This window comes from Triticum aestivum, chromosome 2B (genome assembly GCF_018294505.1).
Source record: "Triticum aestivum cultivar Chinese Spring chromosome 2B, IWGSC CS RefSeq v2.1, whole genome shotgun sequence".
Lineage (NCBI taxonomy): Eukaryota > Viridiplantae > Streptophyta > Magnoliopsida > Poales > Poaceae > Triticum > Triticum aestivum.
In genome coordinates this window covers 334,983,183-334,992,699 of record NC_057798.1, presented here as the reverse complement: position 1 = coordinate 334,992,699, position 9,517 = coordinate 334,983,183, and positions in this window count along the sequence as shown.

Genomic DNA, 9,517 nt, shown 5'->3' with positions numbered 1-9,517 from the left:
CTAAGATGGCCTAGGAAAATGTGCACCACTTTTGGCAGAGGTTCTGAACCAAGACAAAAATGATGGGCATTTTAGAAGGGCATTTCAGGTTCATTGAAAAAGTTTTTAGTAAACCCTAGTTGGTTTCAGAGGGGACTGGGGGTTCTGTCATCCCCATTTCAGGTTTCTGGTGAAAGAATAAACATGATGCAACACTCTAATGCATGACTAGCTAGGGTGTGACAACTCACCCCCACTCAAAAGAATCTCGTCCCGAGATTTGGGTTCCTCCGGGAAGAAGGCGGGATACTCGAGTCGAAGACGATCCTCCCTTTCCCAAGTTGCTTCATCCTCAGAATGGTGCGACCATTGAACTTTGAGAAACTTGATATTATGACGTCGAGTGGTACGCTCGGCCTGATCAAGGATACGAATGGGGTACTCTCGATATGTAAGATTATCTTGGAGATCCAGCGTTTCGTAGTCCACTCCACGGATAGGATCCGAGAAGCAACGCCTGAGTTGAGAAACGTGGAAGACATCGTGGACTCTGGAGAGGTGCGGAGGTAGTTCCAACTGGTAGGCAACTTCTCCTCGTTTAGCGAGAATGCGAAAAGGTCCAATGTAACGAGGAGCCAATTTGCCTTTGATACCGAAACGATGGGTTCCCTTCAGAGGGTTAACCCGAAGGTAAGCCTTCTCGTCAACCTCGAAAGTCATAGCCTTATGTTTTCGGTCATATTGACTCTTTTGACGAGATTGGGCTGTTTTCAACTTTTCACGAACGATGCGAACTTGCTCTTCTGCTTCATGAATCATATCCGGGCCAAAGAATTGTCTTTCCCCGGTCTCTGACCAGTTAAGGGGTGTTCGACACCGTCGTCCATAGAGAACTTCAAAAGGGGCTTTACCCAAGCTAGATTGATAGCTGTTGTTGTAAGCGAATTCGGAAAATGGAAGGCACTTCTCCCAATCCATTCCGAATGAGATAACAGAGGCTCGAAGCATGTCTTCTAGGATCTGGTTCACGCGTTCTACTTGACCACTCGATTGAGGGTGAAAAGCGGTGCTAAAGGAAAGGCGGGTTCCCATAGCGTTTTGGAAACTTTCCCAAAATCGAGAGGTGAAAAGACTTCCTCGATCCGAGTTAATTTCCAAAGGAACACCATGGAGAGACACTATTCAGGAGATGTATAAGTCTGCCAGCTGACTAGCGGTTATACTCTCGCGAACAGGTAGGAAATGGGCCACTTTGGAAAGACGATCAACAACGACGAAGATAGCATTATTCCCTCTTTTGGTCCTGGGAAAACCGGTAATGAAATCCGTACCAATTTTATCCCATTTCCATTCAGGAATGGCTAAGGGTTGAAGGGTGCCAGCAGGCCGTTGATGCTCTGCTTTTACACGATGGCAGACGTCGCAACTAGCAATATACTGAGAAATTTCTCTCTTCATCCTAGTCCACCAGAACCTCTGGCGTAGGTCCTGATACATCTTAGTACTACTGGGATGAATGGTGAGAGGAGATTCATGAGCCTCCTTAAGGATCAACTGCCGTAGATGCTGGTTCTTGGGAACCACTAAACGGTTCTCAAAGTACACAGCACCATGATCATTTGTGGAGAAACAACTAGCACCTCCGCTAGCAATGTTCTCCTTGATCTTAGCTATTCCCTTATCTCGCTTTTGGACAGCGATGATTTGATCCGTAAGAGTAGGTTTCGCTACCAAGGTGGAAAGAAATCCTTGAGGAACAATGTGAAGGTTAAGCTTCCGAAATTCCTCATGGAGAAGCGGTTGACTTTGTTGTAACATCAGGTTGTTACAATAAGATTTACGACTTAGCGCATCAGCCATGACGTTGGCTTTCCCTGGGGTGTAAGTTATTCCTAAGTCGAAATCTGTGATCAACTCGACCCAACGTCTTTGCCTGAGATTCAAATCCGGTTGGGAGAAGATGTACTTCAGACTTTGGTGATCAGTGAATATTTCGCAACGATTACCGAGGAGGTAATGTCGCCAGGTTTTAAGTGCATAGACTATAGCTGCAAGCTCTAGATCATGAGTAGGATAATTCTCCTCATGTGGGTGCAATTGCCGTGAGGCGTAAGCAATTACATGTCGATCTTGCATGAGAATACAGCCTAGTCCTTGTCGCGAGGCGTCACAGTAGATAACAAAGTCCTTAGAGAAGTCTGGCGGTACCAGTACGGGAGCAGAGGTCAGGCGTCTTTTCAGTTCCTGAAAGCTGTGCTCACATTGTGGAGTCCATTCGAACTTTTTATCTTTCTTGAGAAGTTCGGTTAGAGGTTTAGCAACTTTGGAGAAGTTTTCGACAAAGCGACGGCAATAACTCGCTAAGCCTAGAAAACTCCAAACTTGCTTGACCGATTCAGGTGGAGTCCAATTAAGGACGGCTTGAACTCGCTCAGGGTTAACAGCAATACCTTTACCAGATATTACATGACCCAGATAGGTCACTTCTGACAACCAAAATTCACATTTAGAAAACTTGGCATAAAGGCGATGCTCTCGAAGTTTCTTCAACACTAGCCTTAGATGTTCGGCATGTTCTTCCTCGTTCTTGGAGTAGATGAGTATATCATCTAGGTAAACCACGACGAATTTATCCAAATACTCCATGAAGATTGAGTTCATTAACCGAGAAAAGGTGGCTGGAGCGTTGGTTAAACCGAAGGACATGACGGTGTACTCGTATTGGCCATAACGAGTAACAAAGGCCGTTTTAGGAATGTCCCCGTTTCTGATTTTGATTTGATGGTAGCCCAACCTCAAATCCATCTTGGAGAAGACTGAGGATCCAGCGAGCTGATCATATAGGTCGTTGATCCTGGGAAGCATATATTTGTTCTTGATTGTGACCAAATTGACAGGTCGATAATCTACAACCATCCGGTCCGTACCATCCTTCTTCTTGACGAAGAGGACGGGGCAAGCCCACGGAGATGAACTAGGTCCGATGAAACCCTTTTTCAAGGACTCATCGAGTTGTTTCTTAAGCTCGGCTAGTTCTAGTGGTGCCATCTTATAGGGTCTTCTAGCAATCGGAATGGTTCCTGGAATGAGGTCTATTACGAACTCAACATCCCTGTCAGGTAGAACACCTAGCAATTCCTCTGGGAAGACATCCGGGAAGTCATGGACTACCGGAACGTCCTCAAGGTCTGGCAAAGGGCTGGCGTTAAGAGAATATAACTGTCGCTCGGCTAATCGGGTCAAGACATTGACTATCTTCCCCGAAGGATGAGTGAGTTGAACAGTCCTAGAGAAGCAATCAATTTTGGCATGATGAGCTGACATCCAGTCCATACCCAAAATGATATTAATATCTGAAAATTTGAGAGCTATCAAAGATGCAAGGAAAACAAGTCTGTCGACTTGGATTTCATTTCCATAACTTACCCTGGAGGTCTGCCATCTAGAACCGGGAGTAGAAATTTCCATAGTGGATGGCATGTTACAGAATGCGGTGTTATGCAAACGAGCATAGTTCTCGGATATAAATGAATGAGAGGCTCCTGTATCGAAAAGAACAGATGCCGGGTGGCAATTAACAAGGAGCGTACCGAGAACGACGTTGGGATCCTCTTGAGCTTCTTCGGCAGAGATACAGTTGACATGGCCACGTGTAGCGGTGGCCGGCTTGGCGTGGAACACTTTCCCTATCGGCTTGCCACGGCCAACAGCTTTAGCAGAATGGTTGGGGTTGGTCTGGGGACACTCACGCATATAGTGGCCAGATTCCCCACACTTGAAACAAGTCACGGAACTGGTACGTGGAGGAGCATTGTCGGTTGGACCCCCATAGGGCTTGGCTGGTGCAGACAGTTGAACAGGGCGAGGCGCTTGGAAAGATGGCCTCGGTGTGAACCTGGGTGGCAGGGCGGTGTTGGGCACCCACACGCGGCGCTTCTGAGGACCAGCACCGGATGAGGAACCCATGTCACGGCCATGCTTGCGTGTTGCATCATAATCAGTCTGACCAGTTTCAGCACTGATGGCCTTGTTAACAAGTTTCTGAAAAGATGTGCACTCATGCAGAAGGAGGTCGCGGCGAAGCTCAGGACTAAGCCCCTTACGGAACCTTGCTTGCTTCTTGGCATCAGTAGAAACTTCCTCAGTTGCATATCGTGCGAGGTTACCGAACTCCCTGCTGTAAGCATCCACAGAGAGTCGGCCCTGAGTGAAACTGCAAAATTCCTCACGTTTACGGTCCATGAGACCCTCCGGAATGTGATGTTCACGGAAAGCCTCGCTGAATTCAGCCCAAGTAGTGACATGGCCCGCTGGGCGCATAGCTCCATAATTCTCCCACCATAGACTGGCGGGGCCTTCAAGATGATATGCAGCAAAGGTCACTTGTCAGCCTCCGCTACCAGCGCGGAACGCAGTTTGTGAGAAATACTACGAAGCCAATCATCAGCGTCGAGAGGCTCGACGGAGTGGTGGAACGTGGGTGGATGTAACTTGATGAAATCACTGAGTGACACCACGTTAGTCCTCTGATGGTGTGCCGTGTTCTGTTCAATACGCTCCAACAAACGGTTGGTCTCCCGCTTGTTTCTTTCGGCTTCCATCATAACCTCGGCTAGGGAAGGAGGATGAGGCAGATTTGCATTCCTGACTTCACTGCCTTCGGCCTGCTCTTGAGGAGCAGGGTTAGTGCGCGTGTTGACCATCCTAGGTAAACAAGACAATGATTTAGTCAGGATGATAAAATTCCGACATAGGATACAGAATGTAAGGAATAACTCGGAATGCAAGATGATCATCCGTATGACATGGTAGATACAGAAACTGCTTCTTTATTCCATCGTCATACACACCATACAGGGTTTAGTACAAGACCAAACAAGGTACTATTACGGTGAGAAGAGGATTACATCTCGTCGGAGGCATTCCAAGCTCCTATACATTATTTTTCTACACCTCCGGAAGGCGATACAAACCAGGTCATATCCCACGAGTCACGCAGGACGATAGACGACACAGCTAACACGAACTAGTGATACTACCACTAACTCAGACCGATCCGTAGTAGTCCTCGTAGAAGTCACCTCCATAGCCTGGAAGCTCAACATGATCATCCGGAAACAGACGATCTCGCGGAGCTTGTGGACCATAGGGGCTAGGATGAGGTCTTGGACCAACAGACGGTGGCCTGCGGGGACCACGAGGTGGGGTGATGCCTCCTACATCACGCCAACCCATCACGTCTGGCAGAGCAGATCTCACAGGATAGAGATCGCGCATATCCGAATATCCAGCTTGCACCACCGGTGCAAACCGAGTCAATGTGGCCCAGTGGTCAGCACGGGTATTGAAGAGCTCTAACCTCAAGGCCCGATTTTCACGGTCCTTATCCTCGAGCATCTCAGCAGTAGTGCGAGTCCGTGAATCCTCCTGGGTGGGGTCAGCATAGATAGCCTGGAGATACCCTTGTGCTCCCGGAAGTGATCCTGGCATATACCGGAAATCAGAGTCCCGAAATAGACCAGATCTGACTCGCATAATGGTCATCATAGAGTAGGCGGCGTCCTGCACAGCCATCTCAACAGTAACCCCGAGTCCATAGGAGCAGTGAAGGGGCTCGGTGGACCCAGGATAAGATGGAAATATCCTGACAGTGCAGAGATACTGGCTTTGATTAAAGTCTCGGAATTGCTCTTCGACCGTGTACTCAGGATACCAACGGTATCCAGCCTCAGTCATTACCCTGACCAACATGGCAGTATGGCCGGGTACATCTAGGCATCGAGTCAGGCGAACCACTTGATTAAGGTCGCGAGTGGCCATCTGGAAGCACAATCATAATGCAAAGGCATTAGAATTTCTAGCAAAATTTCGGCAGCATAACAGCTGTAAATGCTCAAGAAGGATTTTGAGACATTTGACAAAGGATTTCATACACACTCAACATCATCATATCAAAGTTCTGAATCCATTCTAACAACATAATGTGGTAGTAGAACTAAACTAGGCTTGTATCCATCAAACTTATAAGGTACTACTGATTAGTAACACGTGATCCTGATAGAGAGAATAGATCCTAATTCCTTAACCCCCGGTGGAAGAATAGACTGACTCAGATCAGAATGTCATAAGATAAAGGAGTAAAAGAGCCTTACGTTCCAACCCACAAACAATTCCCCTACATATAACTAAAGAATTTCTAGACTCAACATCGACTAGTTTGGCTTGGAGAACCTACAGGCAGTCCGGCTCTGATGCCAACGCTGTCAGGACCCCGACTCGATGTCACATCGACCTAGCCGGTAACACCTCATATCACTTTGCGGCCTCACGCACGGTATCCCCACGGGTGTCGCCTTACCTTTGCCCGGGACCGTTTGCGCCTTTTGGCTCACGTATATGATAGTGTCGCTAGCATCCATATGATAAGGAGCCCGAGCTGACATGACTAGTCGTAAACCCAAAGCGGCACAGACTTACAGGGACAGGCATCCATGACCCAGCTTCGAACGTGTCGGTCATCAGCAAGTGGGTCCGGGCTGTAGCACTGGGCTAGCAGGACTTCGGTAAACCGGGCTGTAGCGGGCTAACAGGACTCCGGTACTCAAAGCGTGACATTTCCCCGAAGGGACAGACACAGGAACGAAGAAGGACACATGCCGGCCAGCCTAAGTGTTCCAGAGCAGTAGCAAGCTACCATGGCTCAGCGGTAACACTAGGAGACATTTCCCGGTAAGAGAGGCTACTAAAGATAAACAACTAGATAGTCAGATCCCACACATACCAAGCATTTCAATCATACACACAATATGCTCGATATGTGCAAATACAACGAAGCATCACAACATGACTCTACGACACAAGTACTTTATTTAAGGCTCAGGGAGCCATACATAACATAGACAAAGGTACGGGTCTCACGACCCAACATTCAAGTCATACAGTCATACAAACCAGCAGCGGAAGTAACTTGTCTGAGTACAGACAACTAGTAAAATAAAAGAGGCTTGGAAAGCCTAGCTATACTACATGGTCCTTCACAAGCTCAGGATCACCACCTGGGCCTTTAGCCTACTCGTTGATGTCAACGTCTACATAGAACCCATCAGAAGGGGTTGCAGCGTCTTCTGTAAAAAAATGTAAATTATAGCAACATGAGTACAAAGGTACTCAGCAAGACTTACATCAGATCCTACATACATGCATAGTATCAAGAAGGGTTGGTGGAGTTATTGCAGCAAGCCAGCTTTGACTCTTGGCTAGGCTATCCTACAATACTCCAACTTGAAATGGTTTTGCGCACACGAGTCCACTACTCACCACTTCAATACACTACCGAGGATCCGCCTCCGTCTTCCTACGGAAAAGCCATCCTCGGCACTCACACTTATCTTGAGGCTTTTAGCAGTTTCCATTTACTTGTCTATGAACTATATAGGCAACCAAGTAGTCCTTTACCGCGGACGCGGCTATTCGAATAGATCATGATAACCCTGCAGGGGTGTACTTCTTCATACATGTTTCCACCACTTAGCGTCTGCACACGATATGTGCTCGGCAAACTTCAAGCGAAAGCCGACGTGGGTGTAGACCACGACCTACCTAAACACTTAAGCCTCTAGTCCAGGTTTATCGCCTATCCAGGTTCCATCCGCAGGGAGTCCGGCCGAGGTTTCCCATACGGCCCCGAACGATGTGAACAGGGTTCCCGAGATACCTAACGGGTATTCGGTACACCCGGCCACGTACCTACCGCATCACAGCCCACCCCTATGGTCAGCGCTGTCCACGGCCTCCAGTAGGCTACAAACACCAGAAACTACTTGCAACTCCTGGACAGAGAGCTAGGGTGAATAAGAAGTCGAGCGGGGTCATATTTCAGGGCCCAATGCATGGTAGTAGCTGTATCTTAAATCACACATACAGATCTCAGTGCTTAAGGTCGGCTTCAATGAAACAACCCACCATGTACTCCTACATGGCCTCTCATCAATACCTTTACCAAATCGTGTTCACCACACCACTCTCATTACCGACATAATCATTTCACTCTAGCCATCACCCAGATGAACCAGACCTGACACGACTCTAAGCATAGCAGGCATAGCAAGGTAGGAACAACACATACATATGGCTCAATCAACTCCTACACATGCTAGTGGGTTTCATCTAGTTACTGTGGCAATGACAGGTCATGCAGAGGAAATGGGTTCAACTACCGTAGCACACAGCAGTTTGAAACGCATTGTCTTAATGCAGTAAAAGAGAGCAGGAGCGAGAACATGGGATTGTATCGATATGATCAAATGGTTGGTTGCTTGCCTGATGGTTCGATGCACTGATACGGTTCTTCGTTAGGGTAATCACGGTACTCCTCGGGGGCAGAACCTGCCGCAAAGAACACCGATACACACCCATCACCAAACAACGTGCAACAATATGATGCATGCATGAAGCATAGCAATATGAGTGTGTTGGGCTAATGCAACTAAGACCAGAAGGGTTTGTACCAATTTGAATCAAAGATTCAAATTTCAAACTCAAATATGGTCCTTTAAAGTGTTTTTCCTTGTTCTACATTAAACATCAGGTTAACTTGTTTAATCATGCATGAAAATAGTACAGATGGATAGATTGGATTTTTTGATCATTTTTCATATATAATTTGTCTGATTTGGAGTTACAGAATAAAAGTTATGAATTTTTGAAGTTTAAACTATATTTTGGAATTTCCTATATTAGATTAATTCCAGAAAATCAATTATTGCGTCAGCCTGACGTCAGTGTGACGTCAGCAGGTCAACGGAACACGTCCGGGTCAAACCTGACAGTGGGTCCCGCGTGTCAGTGTGATTAGATTAATTAAAGTTTAATTAAAACTAAACCTGTTTAATTACTAGGGCTGGGCCCCACCTGTCATTGACTCAGGGGAGTCAACCAGGGCCCACCCGTGGTCAAACCCGGGTCGGCTGCACCGGCGTTTAGCCGTCGGCGAGCCCGACGCGGCGGCGGAAGTGGTTTTGGCCGTTTCGGCCACCAAATGGGTCGCGGAGACCACCGGAATGGAGCTGAGGACGAGCCGCAGCTCTTGGTGGAGTCCGTTGGGGTCGGGGTGGCCGGAGTTGGCGCCGGCGACGACTTTGGCGGCCACCGGGGTTCGGCCGCAGACGAACTTGATGCTAGAGGGGTCAGTGAGGCTCGGGGAGTGGCTAGCCAGGTGCTAAGTGACACGGTGAGCATGATGGACACCATGGAGTGGTCGGAGGGTGACCGGGAGCACGTCGGCGACGAGCTCCACGGCGGTGGGTGCGGTTGAGCTCCGGGAGGTCGCTACACAGCTCGGGAGCAAGAAAAGGAGGGGGGGAGATGGCTAAGCTCACAGTGAGTGCGACGAGGCCCTTGGTGTGGCCGGAGATGGACCGGAGCGACGACGGCGTTGAAGGGGATCTCCGGCGACGGCGGTTCGGGCGAGGTCGTTGCGGTGGACTCGGGCGTTGCGAGCGCTCGGGGCTCGGCTTGCTCGATGGAGTGGACAGCGGCG